The sequence below is a fragment of the Diadema antillarum genome, unplaced genomic scaffold (genome assembly GCF_040938485.1).
Source record: "Diadema antillarum isolate AM-2024a unplaced genomic scaffold, OU_Dant_1.0 seq00000590_RagTag, whole genome shotgun sequence".
NCBI lineage: Eukaryota > Metazoa > Echinodermata > Echinoidea > Diadematoida > Diadematidae > Diadema > Diadema antillarum.
The window spans coordinates 233,344-254,166 of NW_027271522.1; the positions used below are offsets into that span (position 1 = coordinate 233,344).

The 20,823-nt window shown below is 39.3% G+C and overlaps 1 protein-coding gene across 1 annotated transcript in view; it reads left to right on the forward strand.

Moving 5' to 3' along the window:
• Positions 1-20,823, forward strand: part of LOC139735655 (uncharacterized) — a 175,616-nt gene that overhangs the window by 66,595 nt on the left and 88,198 nt on the right. The window contains exon 2 of the mRNA XM_071646406.1: positions 12,809-12,879. The gene's annotated coding sequence lies outside the window, so the exon portion shown is untranslated. The remainder of the gene's footprint in view (positions 1-12,808; positions 12,880-20,823) is intronic.

Consider the following 20,823-nt stretch of genomic DNA (forward strand, 5'->3'; position numbering starts at 1 on the left):
TTTTCCATGGGCGTCACAACGAGAATTCTCCATTCATTTTGTGTATAGAACCTGATAGGTTACCGAATGCAAAGGAATACCCTAGTTCATGACGTTATTCGTCCGATATCATTAAAAATACCACGTTTCTTTCAAATGCACTTCAGGGACTATGGATGTGTCTGTGAGCCTACTATCGTCCTTTAATCACCTGTGCAAGCTATACCTGGCATGCTACAACCAGGGTCACCTCCCTGCTACAACCTGTGAAACTTGTTATGTGTCACGTCGCTATGTCTCCGCTTGAAGACTGTATAAAGTTGATTAATACTGGCTTTAAAGTATTTTGACTAATCCTGTCTCTAGAAAAATGAGCACAACCTTATGGTATGTTTGAAATCAAGCGTTTTGATCTGTATTCTGCCTAACCTTCATAGACAAAGTAGAACGGAGAGCAAGGTATGCGCGGAGACTCTCGTGACGGTAAACTGTATAAGGAATAGAAGCAACGAGAACTTACGAGCTGCGATACTCCAACACGCAGTAATAAATCTCTCGTCAAAACAATATTTTCAACTGCAATAGGTTCCAACGGAAACATAGGAAAGAATAAAACGTGTGATGTACGAATAAATAACTTTGCAAAAGTCTTTGCTTTCACCGTTTCAGAAGAAAAAAAAATCGCACATTCAGGCGTTGCTTCTTGCCTCTTCGACATGACAGGGTTACCTTTGACTCACAAAATATCTTGAATACCAACATGTATTATCCGCTCTGAAAGTTAGTGCACCATGCGCTAATTTCTTGTCGCCATGGTAACACGGCAATAAATTGTCATGACTATCCTTTATAGACTTGAGAGAGAAATATGATAAATTTGACGACACATATATACACGTGATTCTGCAAGATATAGGTTTCAGGTGTTCGGTGTCAAAGTGTAACTTTGACACCAAATCGAAAGTAGACCAAAAAAATAAAAAAATAAAAAAATCCAACCCAAAACATAACAAAACAAATTAAACAAACCAGACAACAACTCCAAAATAACGACACACAGAGAGAAAAAGAGAATAGTTAACCGTTGCTTTATGAGAAAGACATCTGAGTGCCGTAGCTGAGATATCTCATTGGCGTTCAAATTTCAAGAATATTTCGGCGAAGGAAGATTCACCAAATTTAATGGCTACCATTTTTTTTTGAGCAGAAAAGTGGAAAGAAAAAGAAAATAGAATTAAATGAATGCCATAGGCCTACTTAGTACACATTAATTTGAAATCACCATGTGAATTGGTTATCCAAGAGTATTAAACATACCAAAGCAAAACCAGCTATGCTTTCTCTGTCGAAAAAAAGAAGAAGACCAAAAAAAAAAAAAAAGAAGAAGAAGAAGAAGAAGAAGGAGGAGGAGGAGGGGGAGAAGAAGAAGAGGAAGAAAAAAACAAACAAACAGCCAATGGCTTTGATACCGATGGGCATGAAAAGCAAACCAGGGATAGTATCTTTTTAAGGGGATGATATTGTTTTAGTTGAGATGGGGGAATTCAGATTTTAACTTTTTGCGCGATGATTAGAAACCAATTTTGAAAAATGAAAGAGCATAAATTTCGAAGAGGAATTCAAAGTGTATTTGACAAAAATCGGTTTTCAAATAGCAGAGATATCCAAAAACGGTAAGAGAAAGTGAACCTAAAAAAAGGTGGGTCCGACCCTTTGTTAGAACATCTTTGTTTTTGGATATCTCAGCCATTTCAAACCAATTTTCATTAAGTAGTAAACTTTATATTTCTCTTAGAATTGTATGCTCTTTCATATTTCATAAAACGTTTCTCATTATCTCACAAAAAAAGTTGGAAACCCGAGGCCCAGTCTCAACCAAAACTATTATCGTCCCTTTAACACTAATCCAGCGTAATAACGTCGGCTGAGGGTAATCCTCGACGCACGATGTATAAAGACCGACATGATGTCAAATGTGATGAGACCGGTCGGGTGGTGCGTTGTACCGTCTGGTCTGGTGTGATGTATTCTTCCGGAACACATTCCGCGGTAGACCGCATACTTGAACCAAGATTTGGATTTGAGTCATGACCCACCGCGCACCGCGCCGCGCCGTACATCCCACGTTCAGAAGTACATCATCATCTCTCAACACGATTGCACTCATGTGTTTGTGATAGCCATTTTTAGTTTCGTTGTCACTTGTCATGTTAGTTGGTCTCCGATTCGGCTGATCTGTAAAACAGGACAAAACAAAGCAACGACAACAACAACCAAAGAGAGAAAGAAGGAGAGAATGTTCCGTATAATACTCTGTATGCGATTTAACAACGTTATCTGTCATGCAACGGGACCGAGAATTAATAACTGGACTGTGGAGCTACAATTGTAGCTCCTAAGCTGGATCCAGTAGATATTGGGCAGAGGAGCAGAAATTTCGCCCAAACACCGCCCTGGCTGGAGAAAGATGAACTACAGAGAAGATGTAATCTGTCCTCAAGTGTCATATGAAATTTTACATTTAACGAATACAATGTCGTTGCCCTAGATCAACCGGGGAGGTGCTCACCCCCCTGGATTGACTAACTTGTCTTTAAAGGGATGGTATAGTTTTGGCTGAGATGGAGAATTCAGGTCTGAACTTTTTCCAAGATAATCAAAAACCACTTATGAAATATTAAAGAGCATACAATTCTTACAGGAATTCAAAGTTAATTTGATGAAAATCAGCTTTGAAAAAGAAAATGGCTGAGATATCAAAAAGCAAAGTAAGATAAAGTGATCCTAATATAGGTGGGTCCCACTTTCTATTAGGACCTCTTTGTTTTTAGATATATCAGCCATTCCAAAACCAATTATCATCAAATAAGTTTTGACTTCCTCTGAGAACTATATGCTCTTTGATATTTCATAATAAGTGGATTCTAATTATCTCGCGAAAAGTTTAAAGCTGAATCCTCACCTCAACCAATGCTACCATCCCTTTAAAGCTAATACTGTATCGGTTTGTATGGGAACACGAAATCTGACCTTCAAATGACACATAAACCTCTAGACTTCCTCACTAGCATCTTGTCGCCTCCCAGGTCCTCACACTCGTCGTTGTTTTCTTATCGCCCAGCGCGTCATCTCCGATCACGGATCGCTTGTCGTGTCGAGCCACGGGACGCTAAAGACAACAATCATCAATCGCTCGCTGTCAGGCGAGATGAGCGAGGATTGCTTGGACGTCGACACGAGCAAGGCTCGTCTGGGGTCACGTGGGCTTTCCTCGACTAGATCTCTTCAGCTGGTAGAGCCCCCTCCCCTCATCATCTCCCCCAACAAGCACATCACTATAGAAGGGCGGATTCTTCTCCCTGATTTAAATAGCAGGGAGGGGGAAGAGAGATTATAATGTGTCCATTATTCAGTTCATGTATACTAAGCTAGTTCGTAGCTCCACTGTCAATGACTATGCGCATGAGCAGAAAAGGTCATTATTTTGTGATAACAAGCATGTTGGTTTTAAATTCACTGAGATGAGCATCTGTGATGTAATAATTACTCATGACGTAATCATTATGATATATTGTTGGTTGCCAGCACGTCAACCTTACGGCAACAGTAAAGTGTTCTAGTATTTAGCATTATCGAAAGAAAAGGTTTGTTCATTCATTCAATTCGCAAAACAATAAAACGGATGCTTCCCCAAGTAACTTGACGGGCCATTCCAGTCAGTCACCTGGTCTGCTCGAATACATTCTTTGTTTGAACATGAATTCCATAGAGAAAAGAAAGGTCACTTGTCCAAATGTGCACATGAGCTAATTACAGAGTGACTTTTAGGTTATAGCAGATGATTATTACATTTATGTTTCACAGCGCATATCATGCAACGTAAATTTTTATATCTGGCGTTCCTTCAATCTCGAAAGCTCTATGTAACATAGAGAGCACACTTGGTAGCAGCCTCCGGTTCGACATTTAGAGATCGTTATCCTTTGACATTAGCTCAAACAATGAAAATATCTTTTGGTCAATTAACAAAATAAAGTTTGTTATATAGACGGGATGATTATATTTGATAAAGTAATAACTTGTTAAACAATTACACTTGTCATGCGTGTGGTCTTACTTGACAAATTTGTAATGTATGGGTCGTATGTGACAAAGTATTTTAGTCATGACAAAATATTAATTTGTCGTGGAAAGGGGTCTTATTTGACAAATTTTGTAATTTGTTGTGCAAGGAAATTGATTTGATTGATTTGTGGTGCACAACATTAATTTGTCAAGCATAAAAATCAATTTGTCATTCAAAGAACTGATGTGCATTACAATCTCTGCAATACAAATTTGAGTGAAATTACGCATTTGTCATGCATCAACAATGAGTTATAGTGGGGTTACTTTGGAAATACATGAAGGCTTAGAGTGCAAAAATCAATTCATAAAGAAATCAGAAATGATATCAGCAAATCCTTTATTATGAGGTGAGCCGATTTGAAAACAGAGCAGAACAGTACAGTATCCATCTATTACAACATTAATGTATTTTGTGCTGAAGAAGCATGTAATGAAAATGATACATGCGCCTATTTTCTTTTTGTCGTTTGTGGTAAGCGGTACGGAAGGATGTCAATCGAAACCACTATGGAGGAGAATTTGGAGCAGGGAAGACTGGGATTGAAGACATTATTTAGACATTACTCGAATGCAATTTACTCCTTGTCCTACGGGAGCACCCACGCAAGGAATTACGAAACAAATCGGTCAGAAGGAATGTCTCATGTTTGAGAAGTAAAACAAAATGAACAAACTTTGGAAACCAAGTGCAAAATTGTCGCGTATGAAAGCTGTCTAAATCGAATTTGAAGTTCAGGTAATCGGCTCGCAGGTAGAAAGGTTGAGGCGGTAATAATCGCTGATTACCCGCGGGATTCATAAAAAGGGCACTTTTTATCGCATTAGGGTTTCACCTCCAGACTTCATAAAAACCCGTCAGGGTTATTTTAGACCTGATCCACGCTTATTTTGGACTCCATAGACTGCGTTCATTCTGGGTAGCGATTAGGATCATTTAAAGTAAACTGCTGGTTGCGCATTAAAGTTAACGAATGGTTCTTCCAATTTGGCCCTTAACAACAATGTCTATAAGGGCACCGACTCAAACATTTCCTTTCGGGATCGAAAAGAACATGTGCAGTCGTAAATTCGTATATGATCATAAAATGAAATGAAGTTGTTTCAATTTATTGATCTTTTTTTTTTTCGCGTTACATTGACTGAATGATCATTCCGTAGTGGCCAAAAGAGACATTCGATAGTCCCTGTTATTAGCTATTGGCTGGAACACCCCTCATCATGGTATGTAATGATCAGAATCATCCTTGCCGTATAGAACAGTTTTGATTTCCGGTGATATTCTTCGTACACTTCAGTAGATACAATGTATTTGCTTCATGATCAACTCATTGCCGTCATCTTGGAATTGGGCATGCCATGTTTGATGAAAATGACAATTTACCATACCTCGGACAATTTCGGAGGCTCATACCATCATTTTCTCTTTGTCGTTTCCGTATGATGTAATTATTTCAACGCTGTCCGGAGCTAATTTGCGCATTTTGGTTCTCTTGAAGATTATTTTGCTCAGAACGGACTTTCTCGAAGGGATTTATCACAAACTGGATATGAATTACCACTATCTTGTGACATTTTCCTGTTTTCTTGATAATCACTTTCCACCCACTCCATAAAGGTCAATGACCGCTTCAAAGCAACTTACAAGAGTAGTTTCATTATACAGGTCTCACCTCCCTGACTGGAAATACAAGTAGAAGAAACGGTATACTACGAATATGTCTCCCTTGTCAGTATTATACCAACGCTCCACCCCACGTACAATGACGTACAGTCCTAGCAGTGAAGTGGGAAGAGACTCCTGGTCCTAGCATGGAGCTACAAGGTACCACGATCTCTTCCTTCATCTTGATCACAAATATTTCTTCTACCGGACACGGGTATGGGTTTTATGAGGACTGATGATGATGGGAGAAAGCGAATGGTGCATTTTCTCCTTCCGTCTTCATGTACCAAAACAACGATGACGACATAATTATCATTAACACTTTCCTCTCTCATTTCTTCTGTGCTACCAAACTACAAGTACTTTGTGCACACAAAATCAATTTCTCTTCGTCGCGCGGCGCGCGTGGGCGTGTTTCTGACGTGACCTTATGTTATGTATTCCGTCGATTGACATCGATTTGAATTCGTCTCTGGAATCGTAGGGATGTTCCTTTGTGTCGACATGCGGGTCTACAGACAGAATTTTCGACCTGTCTCATTCGTTGACGGAAAGTCAATTCACTTGATTTTGATCTGGAGCTGTCGAAGTGAGTTAATACTTCCAGTGCATGCACCGCCATGGAAGTCGCTCTCATAATGATATCGGTGTATACCTGGGACGAGATTTCAGAGAAATATTTTCCTCATCCTCCATCTTTTTCATTCCCGGAAATCGCAATTTTCTCAGAAATGTGATCTTACTCCATTCTTTAACCAATTAAGTCCCGGTTGAATATTTTCATCATCATATCATTGACATCGCTCATTTTCACTACCCATATACCGAAGAGAGATGATACGGAATTTTTTGAATTCATCACATCTGCGCGAAAACAAACAGAAATTAAAGTACAATTAGTGATGACGATGATCCACAGCATTTGTATAGCGCCATATCTTTTGTAGAAACATTCAAAGACGCCTCCATGAGAGTTAGCAATTGAATGCTTGGTGAAAACTGTGAGTTTTGAGGGAGGCTTTGAAGTGCTCCAGTTTGCCAATTTCACGGAGAAGAGATTGCCGCTTTTGATCTAGAACTTGATGGGTACAGATAACTGACAGTGTCAGGCGTGATTGCGATTTACACGATATTTGCGGTAGGAAATCTTTACAGTTTCATTACGGTTTCTCAGGGCTTTACCTGACATTTCATTTAGCTGGTTGGTTTCAATGTGGTTGAAGCATCATAGCTATATAAGCTATATGGCATCATATCAGTCAATGTTGCGTGTAGAATTTCGGTGGAGGCGGTCCATCTGTTCTCTCGTTATTCTTCATGTTTCATCATCAAGGAAGCTCCCAATCCTCATGTAAGATCATCGTTGTCTTGTTGCCTTCACCCAGGGAGGTGTGACGAAACCACGTTGCTTCATCTCCCTTGTAGCCTTTGATCTTTGAGATTAAACTGGCTTGTTCATCCTTCATTGTCTTTTTTTTTGTTTCTGTTGATATTTTCTTTTCTAAAATACGAGTCAGATACGTCATCTCTATACTATTGCACGCTACCCTCCCCCCACCCCCCCCCAAAAAAAAATGTCTGGATGGCGAGGGGCAGGGTAGCGTATTTCTACTGAATATGATTTCATTTGACCCTGTAATCTCTCTTAACAACACCAAGCATTAACATCCTTAATGATATGTGTACAGATCTTATGACGACGGTAATTCTCCAGCGGTGTAGCACACTGGAAATGCATCAATGCAGAATACTCTTCAAGAATGCAAGATAGAAATGACGGTGTTTTCCGCGTGACGACATTTTACAGTAAAATGTCAGCAAACGGGTTCAAACAATTCAGTTTGTATAATACCATGTGTTTTTACAATAATAACAATGATAACAAGTCCCCAAGCCCATTTGAAGCCGCAGTATTCACCCTCATATGGAGACCATAGAGCATCACTAGTGTCGCAACTTTCGTGAGGGCATCCCTTGAATAATTGGGGGAAACGCGGAAACGCCAACACAAGGAACGCTTGTGTTGGTTGTCAAACATTTCCTCTTAAACATCTTGAGATGATAGGAGAAGGGAGTAGAACAATATGCCGCGTTCACCGCGTAAAAGCACGTCTTGAATGAATTGTCTTCTCATGATAAAAAGTGATACTGATTGGCATTGTTTTGAAATAAATTTGAACAGATACACTCCATTGAACCTACGTTGAAAATATTAGAGGGGATTCTTAATGTAGCTCCCCCCCCCCCTCTGTTTTTCTTCTTATACATACACACACATCATCATCATCATCACCATCATCACAGATGCACACGTCACCTCATCGCTTCTCTTACTTTTCTCTCTCTTTCTTCTCTTTGTCAAATATACATTGCGTTCATTCCGCCTCCAGTTTTACCCCATGATATGCGCAGACGAATGTTGCCTCAACTCTTCTTCATTTGCACCGGGTGGTATGCGCTCTGGTGCCGCCAAGCCTCCTCGTGATACGATCGAGATCCCTCACATTGATACGACGTGTAATTACAAGATCGACACCAAATTGAACTTCATTCACAGCGAGCTCGTGTGTATATCTGCAGTCACAGCCTGACCCGTCGAAAACCCGACCCTGGAGGTTTGGCATGCGCGTTTGTCATCGCCCGTCGCGTGTCCGCCAGCATTTCCAAAAAATCATGACAGTCGTGATTAAGTTAATAGTGCGATGCCTTTTAAGGCAGAGTATGTAACGTCTTAACAACTACAACAACAAACTTGTCAGTCGCAATATCGAGCGGATACGAAGGAGCGGAAACAGAAATGATATGCATGCTATTTCTACTGCTTCCTCCGCAAGGAGCGAGTACAGGAACTAGCCTAGTTTGCGAGAAGGAGGAGAACATAATTGGAATCCGCTGGCGCTACCAGCTAGCCGCTGAGTGACATGAAGCTTGATAGATAGTAACTCGGTTTTAGAATACTGAAATCTTTGAATGTGCCGTAATGTGAGAGGGTGAAAGGGAAGAGAGAGGGAGATAGGACCCGGATTGGAGGACCGAATATCCGCACCCTCCTCTTGGTTCGACTTCGACCAGGCGGCAAGAACGGAAGTTCGAAGGGGACAGCGAGGAAGAACGATCCCATATCAAAACTTGATGTTCTCTGACAAGATCTCCTCGGCAATATGTGGCGCTTCGCAATTTTATCATGGACTTTTGATGGTAGGAGATTGTACAAGACACAAAGAAGTTGACTCAATTTTGACTTAGTCTGCAGATTTTTGAATTGGGTAAAAGAGAGACCAGGAGGAAATATCATGTTTGACTATTAAATCGTAAATGTGTAACACAGTCAGATAAAAAACAACCATATAGGCCCCACTGCTTAAAGGGGTGATATAGTTTTGATTGAGATGGGGCTTCAGGTTTCCAACTTTTTGTGAGATACGAAAAACCACTTATCAGATATGAAAGAGCATAACAATTCTTAGAGGAATTCAAGGTTTATTTGGTGAACATATTTTGTATTGATATAGCTGAGATATCAACAGAAAAGCAATGCTGATAAAAGGTGGGACCCACCTTGTATTAAGATCGCTTTGTTTTACTCTGTTTTTGGATGTCTCAGCCAAGGGCGATGAGTTAGCTCAGTCGGTAGCCCGTCTGTCACAATCCAAAGGACCCCGGTTCGATTCCCGGGTCTCAGCAATGTTGTGTTATTAATCGTACCGTCCCGTCTAGTAAGACACCAGAGGCAAAAAAAAAGCTATGTCCCTTGGATAGGACATAAAATGGAGGTCCCGTGTGTGAGAGAGTCACAACCCATGCACGTAAAAGATCCCGCTTCATTTATTCATCGCAAAGAGCAGGGTGTTTAACCCGGTGAAGGAATGGTCCCGCCTTACATCCATCTGGACCCCATGGAAGACCAGCTATTGCAGCTGAATATGGGCTATCCATCAGCCATCTTCTCAAATGGGAATGAGACAAACAAACAAACCAATTTCAAAACCGATTTTCATTTAATAAACTGTGGATTCCTCTAGAATTGTATGCTCTTTAACATTTCATTAAGTGGTTTCTAAGTATCTCGCAAAAAGTTAAAAAAGTTTTTATTAGCCTTTTCAGCTATTATATCCAAAATGAGGAGATTGATGTAAGTTTTGTACAACGGCAAATAGGAGCTCTGTAAGGCCATTTAGGTGTGACCGATGGAATTTTCAAAAAATAGTTGTTCATGAAAGACATGTGAAACTTTCAAATTCAGTAACATATCATTTCTAATCAAATTTGAACAAACCTGCTTTGCGTTTGTTTGCTTTTATTGTATGTATTTTAGCTGACTTAACGTTTCAGCGTTCACTTCATATTTCTTTTTTTTTTTTTACTCATTTTTGTTTTACAGAACCTTCTTTTGATTCGCAATTGATTAAAAAAAAACTTGCAATGGAACGGGCAATGGAAACTGCAACGCGTCTCAATTTAATTTCAGAACACTTGCAATCGAGCCGAGGTTTGAAAGACGCCATTGTTGTTCCCAAAGCCGTTTCCAGTGATTTTGTTGTCGACAAACGACGGTAGGGTGAATTGCCTGAAAAATCCCTCAATTTAAAACGAGTGGCAAAACGTTTTAAACTAAATCTGAATATTGACTATTAATTTGTTAACGTGTAAACAAACTGGATGCAACTGAGGAGAGAAATCAGTAATCCCACTTTAAGTAAATGAATGTAGAGAAAGTAGAGCTCCCTTTGTGTTCAGACATTAATCAGTGCATAACATCATAAATTCTACCAAAGGACAAACTCATTTGCTTCATCCATAAAACCTTGCGATTTGATGAGCAAATCCGGTGAGGCTTTACGTTGAATGGGAAGTAAACTACAACATTTTAGGAAAATTACGATCAATTTTGAATGCATGAGTGCCAGTCATGGTGTCGGGGAATTCCGGCATAAAAGGGCGTGTCCTTCGCCTACATCCGATGTTCCTCCTTTTTGTTTGCGCTCCATAATAGTAAAGAAGATGGATGAATCGGCGACATCGCTGAACAAAATGGCTCCTGCGGGACATACAAAGCATTGGTCGTTAGGCGGATTATGATCTTTTCGTTTTGCCGTTTTACAAAATAACGCGATAGATGGGCATTGGGAAGAGAAAAATGATGCCATCTCAATTGAACTAAACTGAAATGAACTCTTTCAATTCAATGTCTTCAATCTTTCTCCTTTTTTTTATCCTGTCCTCTTCATACATCTTGAATACTTGTATATAGTACTGTCCCCTTCCTTAAGTCCCATTATGTCATTATGTAGGCCTATAATGTTCCGTGAACCATGCATTTCTATACAGTTATCTTTATCATAGTTTATCTCACCAAAGTTCTTTGTTGTTGCTGTTGTTGTTTTTTGAGGTAGAGAGAGACATCGTGAACCACCCCTGCCTCTGGAGGGAAAATACGTATAAAGGAAACGAATAAGCCAAAGCATATCATGAATCGTCGAAAATGTACTCACGTGACTCAGTAGGATCGCCAGGGCTCTAATTGAGATCACGTGCCACATTAATGTCCCTATGTCCCATAAGTCTGCTATTCAACGGCAAATCGCTCCGCGCGTAAACATGAACCTTTGATGACAGAACCAGCTTGAATGAATTATGCGCGCGGGACCGGTCAACCTCTTGAAGAAAGCGATATGTCTGTGCGTGTAGTGATCGCACGTTTCATGGGTATCGGGCACTCACATGATCACACGTAATTCATGTAAAAAGCGTGATACGATAGAGAAATTTGCATTAAAGGGACTGTACAGTACTGGTTGAGGTGGGGATTCATGTTTTGAACATTCCTAAGTGAGATAATGAGAAACCTCATATGAAATATGAAAGAGCATGTAATTTTAAGAAGGATTCGTTTATTTGATGAAAATTGGTTTTCAAATGGCTGAGATATCCAAAAAAGGTGATAATAATAAAAGGCGACAGGCCACGCTTTTATTAGGATCTCTTTGTTTCACCTTGTTTTTGGATATCTCAGCCATTTCAAAACCGATTTTCATCAAATAAACTTTTGATACCCCTTAGAATTGCATGCTCTTTGACATCTCATATTGGTTTCTGCATATCTCGCAAAATGTTAAAGGTTAAATTTTCACCTCGACCAGAACTGTACACACCCTTTAAGTATTTACCCTTACCATGCGTTTATCAACTCTGCCATGCAGTTCCCGCCTCCATGGCTTCCGATTTCTAAGCTCCTCATGGGCAGTATTCTATAGATTGATTTTTTTTTTTTTTTTTTGGGGGGGGGGGGGATGAGGGGGTATGGCATATTACTCATGTGGAAATTGTACACGGTTCTTTTTTTTGGGGGGGGGGAGGGGATAGGAAAATCATAAGAATCGAGCTGCATCAAATCACGCATTATTATAAAAGAGAACAGGAAAGAAGATAGAAAAGAGAAGAAAATGCTAAACAAAACAGAAATCGCGTTTGTCATATGTGTATATCCGATAGATGACTAAGAGCCTGAGTATAGCAATAGGAATGATGTAAGCCTACACTGCAAGGAATTGCTATAGCTAACATCTGTCACTCACTATTTTCTGATTAACAAATAAAAAAGGGAGAGCGAAAAGAGAGTAGTACGTGTACACCTCATGAGATAATACATAAATGAATAAATTACTGTAAAAATATGAATGAACAAATAAAAGATTGATTATAAAGTACTCAACAAATTGATGAATATCTGACCATCCTTTTGCTGTATATAAAATTTCGCGGAAAATTTGATAATAATTGATGAGAGAGAGGGTCGAAGAGGAAGCACGAAGTTAGTGGTCACGTGATAAAAAAGATGAATTGGTATGTGGATCTGTTGGGATAGTGACGAAATAATGTGACCATAAGAAAAACTAAAAACAAAAACATGAAACGATTCTTGACAGTACCAAGTGTTGACGTCCGCAATGACACACATGATTTCTACGCGGAGAAGTCGGAAACATGAAGCATGTCCGAAATTTTGATTTCTTGTCTTCTTTCTTTCTGTCATTCCAGACCCAATGTGTGCAAATCAAGCTGCTGTCCTGGTTGGAACTTCAACCCTCAGACGGGAAGGTGTTCAATAGGTAAGATTGTTGATAGTCTGATCCTCTGTCTGATGAGTGTTCCTGCACGGTGATCTAGATCTTGACTCGAAATCAGTAATAACCTTTATCACACAAACAAACATGCAAACGAACATACAGGGAAAGGCACTGATTACTATATCCGAGATGCAAACGGCACCCCCACACACTCCCACATAATTTGTAATACGTCCAAATTTTGAGAGAAAAAAAGCACAATACGTTTTGATACAAAAACGACACGAAATCATTCCAACACGAAATTATTTCAGATGCCTCGGGGCTCCTTGTTTTCGTGAGCAGTGGACAAATTGCATCCAAGCTGACAAGTCCGTTTATCTCACGAAAAATATGAAAGAATTTGAAAAAGAAAATGTTAGGATTAGGGTATCGGGTGGAGAAGGGGATCTGTTAGGAAAGTCGACGACTAGCGATAATTTTTCATCGTGATTTACGAAGTAGGTTCATCGTCACGCCATAAATCAAAATGTATGACACAAAACCTAAATCGGAACGTGTTGTCAGATCTTGCATTCTTGCCTTCTATAGGACCCGAGAAGTCTAGAAAAACGAGATCTCTCAACTCGCCTTCTCGCCTTCTCGGACCCGAACAACCGAGAAGTCGAGATTTCACAACTCGCCTTCTCGGACCTGAGCAGTCGAGAAGTCGAGATCTCAGAACTCTCCTTCTCGCCTACTCGGACCCGAACAGCCGAGAAGTCGAGATTTCACAACTCGCCTCCTCGCCTTCAAGAACCCAAGCAGCCGAGAGAGCGAGCTCTCACAACTCGCCTTCTCGCCTTCTCGGACCCGAACATCCGAGAAAACGAGATCTCACAACTCGCTTTCTCGGACCCAAGCAGCCGAGAAAACGAGGTCTCACAACTCGCCTTCTTGGACCCAAGCAGCCGAGGAGGCGAGATCTCACAACTCGCCTACTCGGACCCGAGCAGCCGAGGAGACGAGATCTCGGATGTCGCTTTCTCGCCGTCATGCCTTCTCGCCTTCTCTACATAGAAGTTTGAGAATCATTTCGTCCTCTCAGTTGCGCCTGTAAGCTTCCGTACCAATTACTGCAGACACTGCAGGTACTTCACAGAATATCACATACACACACACACACACAAACTTAAAGAAATCAAAAGAGAAAAGAAAGGGTAAATTGTATGACGAGCTCATTCGATTCCCTGTAACCGTGACCAGGATTACGTAAGCAAATTTCGGGGAGATTCCTCTCTATCATCGTCAAGCATTTGTCAGTCTGGATACTGTCTTCGAGGATGAGTATATATAATGATCTCGTTTCCTATTAAATAGCGCAGGTGCCACGGTCACCCTGTGGCTTACCTGGCATTGACTGGGCCGCCTTTCTCCTCGCGGTCATCTGCAGACGTCCCTTCGTCGACAGACGAACTCGCAGTCGTTGATAGATGATAATGACTGTACAATTTACTATTGTAAGAATGACAGAAAAAGCGAAATCCCTGAACAGTGTACCGTCAAGGCCAACCAGTTCTTTTCTTTTTGTCCGAAGTTTCATATTTATACTAGGATCTACGAGTTGACACTGTTACTCCCTAAACACTGAATCAGCTATAGTCGTCCTCACCACGGACATGGACTATTCACTAAGATATTACGCTGATTGATGTAGGCCTGCATGGAAAAAGATAAAAGTTTGGCATTTTCCAGATGGTTTGACGTTAGAAGGTCTGTGTCGCTGAATTTCGTTATCATAAGAGATTATTTATGTTGATTTTTTTTTCTCTAAGTTGAGATGGCAAAAATGTGAAAATATGTAGGTATGGAGATGGATAGTTATCTCTGTATCTCATATTAAAAAGGAAAGAAATCCTGTTAAGTGTATGGAATATGAAATATCAGGCCTACATTATTGACGTCATTTAACCATACAGGTCGTACATACACGCATACAGATGCACATAGATAAAGCAGTAGCAGAACATTTCGATTTGATACGAGCATGATATGCAACAGTGACGCCGTTCTCAATTTGGTTGGCTGTCACCCTCATTATCCATTATTTGGGATAACTTTTAGCATAAAGATAGAAAGCATCGGGTTTTCCTGTACTCTTATTAAACGAGATGTTCACAAGAACCTGCACCTGAAAGCTCTTACAGTGCATTTGTTTTTCGAACACTCTCTAATAATATTAATGTTTTCGAATTGGTTTTGCTTTCGGTGAGGGCGATGAAGGTAAACGATCGAAAAGACACTGTATGGGCGCTTTTAACCTGTTCATACCGTGTCTCCCCATTCATGAATTGCAGTTCGTATTACCATGTTTGTGGATCCATGGTATTCCCAAGCCATCTGTCCCTCCCCTCCTCCATCCCCCCCTCCCCCCCCCCCCCCCCCCTGTGCTCGGAGACAAAATTTTGATGCAGCAGTCCCCTACGGCGGGGGATGATGACTCTTGTCAAATGGGATGATTTAGCAAAAGTTCAATTAATTGTATGGAGGGAGGTCAATCGCTAAATGGAGAGGGGTCACTTCCGGAGCTGTGCATGAAGACGGAAAGACATTCAAAACTATTGTCGAATAGTGCATTACCCGTTAAAGTGATAAAGTCGCAAACAATGAAATCCAGGGAACTCTAATAAAATACGTGATCTTGCTGAAAAGTGAGAAATGTTGTAATTTGAGATAAAAATGATTTTGTTATTTCAGCTATCCCTCCTATCCGAAATATGAAGTCTCAGGTGGAAGTATTTTATAATTCGAAATTTCGCAGTTTTAATGAAGCACGTTATTTAGTTGTCTGAGTGTCCATTTTTTATACAACGCTGAAATGCATTTATTTTCAAAGCTGATTTTCTCAAAACTGTGTTAACCCAGTTTTTACCAATTCATTAGTATTTTGACATTAAAAATGCAAATCGTATAATGTCATTGACAAGCTATGAGTTTGGGGACTTTATCATTCTTCCGTCTTCACGACTCACAATCACGTTGAAGCCAACTCTTCGTTCTAATATTGAAGCGTAGCAGTTCTGACATCAAACCTGCTGTACTGATTATCGGAGATGGTTTAGAAACAGCAGCAGCAGCAGCAACAACAACAACAACAGCAGCAATAAGGCGATTGCTCGTTGACATTATTCTCCTTCTGGCCATATATAGACATTTAGAAGACATTAGAAAGAAATGATGACGTTAAGGTTGAAGATACTACAATCATATCAGTGATTAAAATAACAAACAGCTCTAACTTGATTCAATTGTATCGTTAGAAATAAATAAATAAATAAATAAATAAATAAATGAATAGATACAGGCCCTAAATATATATATATATATATATATATATATATATATATATATATATATGTAAACATTGTAGTTGTTCCGCGTATTGGCAGTACTAGAAATAACAATAATAAAGTCACAACAGAGGAATGCAGGGAATGCATTAATAGCCAATCTTGATTTAATGAATAATCCGAATTTTCGAGGATCATTCCTCATTTTCGAGGATCCTTCCGTCATCCCTGATGAAGAGGAAGGATCCTCGAAAATTCGGATTATTCATTAAATCAAGATTGGCTATTAATGCATTCCCTGCATTCCTCTGTTGTGACTTTATTATTGTTATATATATATATATATATATATATATATATATATATATATGTACGTAAGTAGAGTGTGAACTGCAATCAATATGGCTGATAGTGCTCAACTATAGAGCCCATGTAGTACAATATACAGCAGGATGGAAGGCGTTGCTCTATTAGTGACTTAGCTGGACAGTCTGTTTCGGCCGAATGTATGTTGTATGTATGTATGTATTTATTTATTTATTTATTTATGCCAATGTTAGCGTATATATGTGTGTATGTGTATGTTCATAATGTATTTATATATATCGGTATCAAGATCCAGATGTTTCTTGCAATGTTCACGAAGAACTTTATAAGGGGAGGATCATTTGTCATGTTATGCCATATGATTACTGCGGAGGAGTAATACGGATCGATGGTGATCACAAGCCATGCAACCTTGCGTATCATATACAAGTGGGTGACGATCTGATACATATCCGCCCCCTATACGACTGGCACTGATCAGCTTATTTTTAAAGGGATTGTGTAGTTTTGTTTGAGACGGGGGATGCAGACTTTCAACTTTTTGCGAGATAATTAGAAACCACTTATGAAATATTGAAGAGCATACAATTCTAAGAGCAATGCAAAGTTTCTTTGATGAAAATCGGTTTTGAAATGGCTGAGATATCCAAAAACAAAGTAAAACACAAAGTCGTCGTATAATGGTGGGTCCCAACTTCTATTATAGGACCTCTTTGTTTTGGGGATATCTCAGCCATTTCAAAATAAATTTTCATCCAAGAAGATTTGAATTGCTCTTAGAATTATATGCTCTTACATATTTCATACGAGGTTTCTCATTATCTAAAAAAACACACACGCACACACACAAAAAAACAACAACGTTGGAAACCTGAGGCCCCATCTCAACCGAAACTGTACCATCCCATTAAAACTGCTACACTCGTTTCTCTTCTTCATCGCCTGAGCTCACTTCGCCCGTCTCACACCGATGTTTGTTATTCGTTATAGATCCGGCATGGGCGTTCTGCAATAAACATTCATTAGTTTTATACCAAGGAAAATTGACACGGTAGATCCATATCTAAGTATAAGTGCAAGGGAGCATTCGTGTCACATGTATCATTAGAGAAGAGAGAGCGAAAAAACCGATTGGTCTGACATGGAAGATGTCTGGACCACAGTATAAAAATATCCACCAGATGGTATTTATTACACCCACTTAAGCTTAAGAGGCGATTTCCCGGCGCATTTGCAGACGAATTTTGAAGAAAGAATTATCAACCATGAAATAATTATTGGAAAAAAAATACTAATGCTGTCAGAAGAGCAGATAATGTTCTTAGAGTGGGAGGACACTTCTGAGAAGAAGGAGGAGGAAGGAATAATCTACAGACAAAATAATGACAAACGTACATTAACTAGGCTTAGACTGAGCGTTGGTAATCAGAACAAGGATGCAGAATAAAATTTCAAGATAATGAGAGGGAAAAAAACAAAAAAACATAAGCATTGAAAGCTACCAAGAGGTGGTTATAGCAATCAGAGTCGAGGATGATGATATACAAAGAATATTATGGGGGGGAGGGTGGTTGAGATATAAAGGGGGAAAACGCATTCGGAATGGCAAATTGGAAGTCGAACACAACGAACCAGGAAAATTATTCAACAAGGTTGAAGATGAAGGGATGAAGGGCGATGGCAAAGAAGAGAAAGGGAATGAAAATGATGAGATGAAGACAAGAGGGGGCAGGGAAGACGCACTAAATGATTCATTGTGATAGTGACATGAAACGACGAAGATGACGATAGATTGGAAGGAATAACATTTAGATGTGGCTAATGGTATGTTAAATTGAAATTGATTCCATTTGTCTTTTTTTTTTGTGCAAGATGATTTAAACGAACCGCGAACAGTTGCACAATCAAAAATATAATGATCAAAAAAGTTTGGAATTTTGAGTTTCATCATGGTTTCATGAAGCAATATAATCATAAATCGCAATGAATGGATGGGTGATCCACGATACAATTCCGCCAAAATGCATTAGCGTTCTAGGGATTAATTCATTTTAAGTGAATCAGGAACTATTCCATTTCACCATCATTTCATTTCGTTTATTTTCATTTTCAACAAAGCATATATGTGTACAAAATATATCATGCAAAAAAACGATATTTATATTCTGCAATATCGACATATGATATGAGCACTATAAACACAAAACTATAACCCCATTCCCTTTACAGAGTATCCTGCAACATCGTTACAACTGTAACAGCATGTTCTTGTGAATAATTTCGTCTTGAGTTTTGTCACAAAACGAAAAAAAAAAAAGGAGTTAAAGGGGAAATTCAGTCCAAACATAAGTTAGTCTAATAAAAAAGAGTAAAATCGTACGAGTTCAACGGTAAAAAATTGACTGAAATCGGATGAAAAATAAGGAAGTTATGACATGTTGAAGTTTTGCTAATTTCTGCAAAACAGTTCTTGTACAGTGGATATGAATATGCAAATGAGTGAGCTGACCATGTCATAACCTCACAATTTTCCATTGATCTTGTACAAAAAGAAATGACAAAAATTCAATGCTTCTGTCATTGAAGTCTGAAACATGACGTTATTCCTGATTGAATAACTTCAGAATAGTGATTAGTTAGATATACAAGGATTTGAGCCTTGGGCATAATTGCGTTTGAATGAAAAAATTGAAATTTCAAAATTTTATGTACAAACTATATGGTAAGTAGTGAGGGAATGGCACGCTCACTTTGCCATTTGCATATTCATCTTGACTGTTCAAGAACTGTTTTCCCCAAATATAGCGAAACTTTGAAATGTCATAACGTCCTTATTTTTCATCCGACTTCGATCACAGTTATACCATTGAACTCGTAATATTTTACTCTTTCTTATCAGACTAACTTATATCTGGACTGGATTTCCCCTTTAAGATTTGTGTGCAACAAACGCGAGATTTGTAATGCCATGACATCACCAACTCGTCTAATTTGCATGAAATGTGTCATTGTGATCGATATCATTACATAATCGGGGGGGGGGGAATAGAATGAGAGACCTACGGTTTTCAGATCTTTCTTGTTTTTCTGTTCATTTTCAGTGAAGCTCTCACTGTTTTTGTCCCTTAATTTACTCTATTTCGAGTAAATTTTAACATAGTTTACGATGAATTTTCATTTCATGTCAGACCTGTCCACCCGATGGACCGAGCAGGAGGCAAGTAGGTTTGTCCTCCCACATCTCGCCCGCCAGACTCTCCCAGATAATACACTCCGCTGCTGGTATTTAGCGCTGTCATCGGGGGCCAGTCAACGACCCGTGCTGACAGTAACCCAGTTAGCCCCCCAACCGATCGCAATCAATTGGAAACAATTTGTGCGCCCCTCCCCACTGCTCCGTCAATACCCTTGCCCATTTGGCTTGTCCCATTTCCTGCCCGCGTCGGGTGCCGCAACGCACATCGAACTTGAACTCCCACGTCACGCACGCGCGCTGTAACCTCGTCCGTCGAAATTCGTCTTTGATTCGATTTTCATATAAGAGCGAACTGTCCCCTCCATTAACTGTCTGTTCATGGAAGTTTGATTTAACTTGCTAATGCGAAATGAAAAAAGAGATAAACAGAAGAAGTTTGATGAAGAAAGGAAAAATAATTGATCACCATAATTGATATTAGTCACAACGATTTATTAAGGCACAAAATAAAATCACTTCATCTGGATTTACAGTTTTAATTCTTATAACGGTTTCATGTCCGATCCTTTACGCTTCATCAGCTCGGCCAATTCAGAACTTACATCAACTAATCACAACGTAATTCATTGTCGCGCAAGGTAACAGACGTGATGAAGTCATCTCCTCACAAGTTTCCAACTGACGCGTAAAACGAGATGATAGCCATCTCATCAACAAATCTAGAAATGTAATGACATGTTCTTAAAACACTGTCGACAAATCTAACAAAGGACAAATTGCAAATGCTGACTTATCGACCACAGACATGACTTTATTTATTTCTCTGTTTTATATTTCATGCACAAACTATTTGGAGTCTTGTAAAAAATAGGTATGGTCTCTTATGTAATCTGTTCATATGGCTGCGATGAAAGTATTTCATAACTAATGCTTTATTCTTTGATAAAACTGTTTAGTGTTAATGTGTTTGTTTGATTTTGCATTATCTATTAAGGTTGACTTAAAATGGAGTGAACTTGTTTACGAAACGGAATCCCTGTGTAGAGAATATCCTAATCCTATCTGTTTCGACAGACCTCTTTTTTTTTCTTTAAAAAGAGCACGAAATTTTCTTTGATACATGGTAATGTTAGA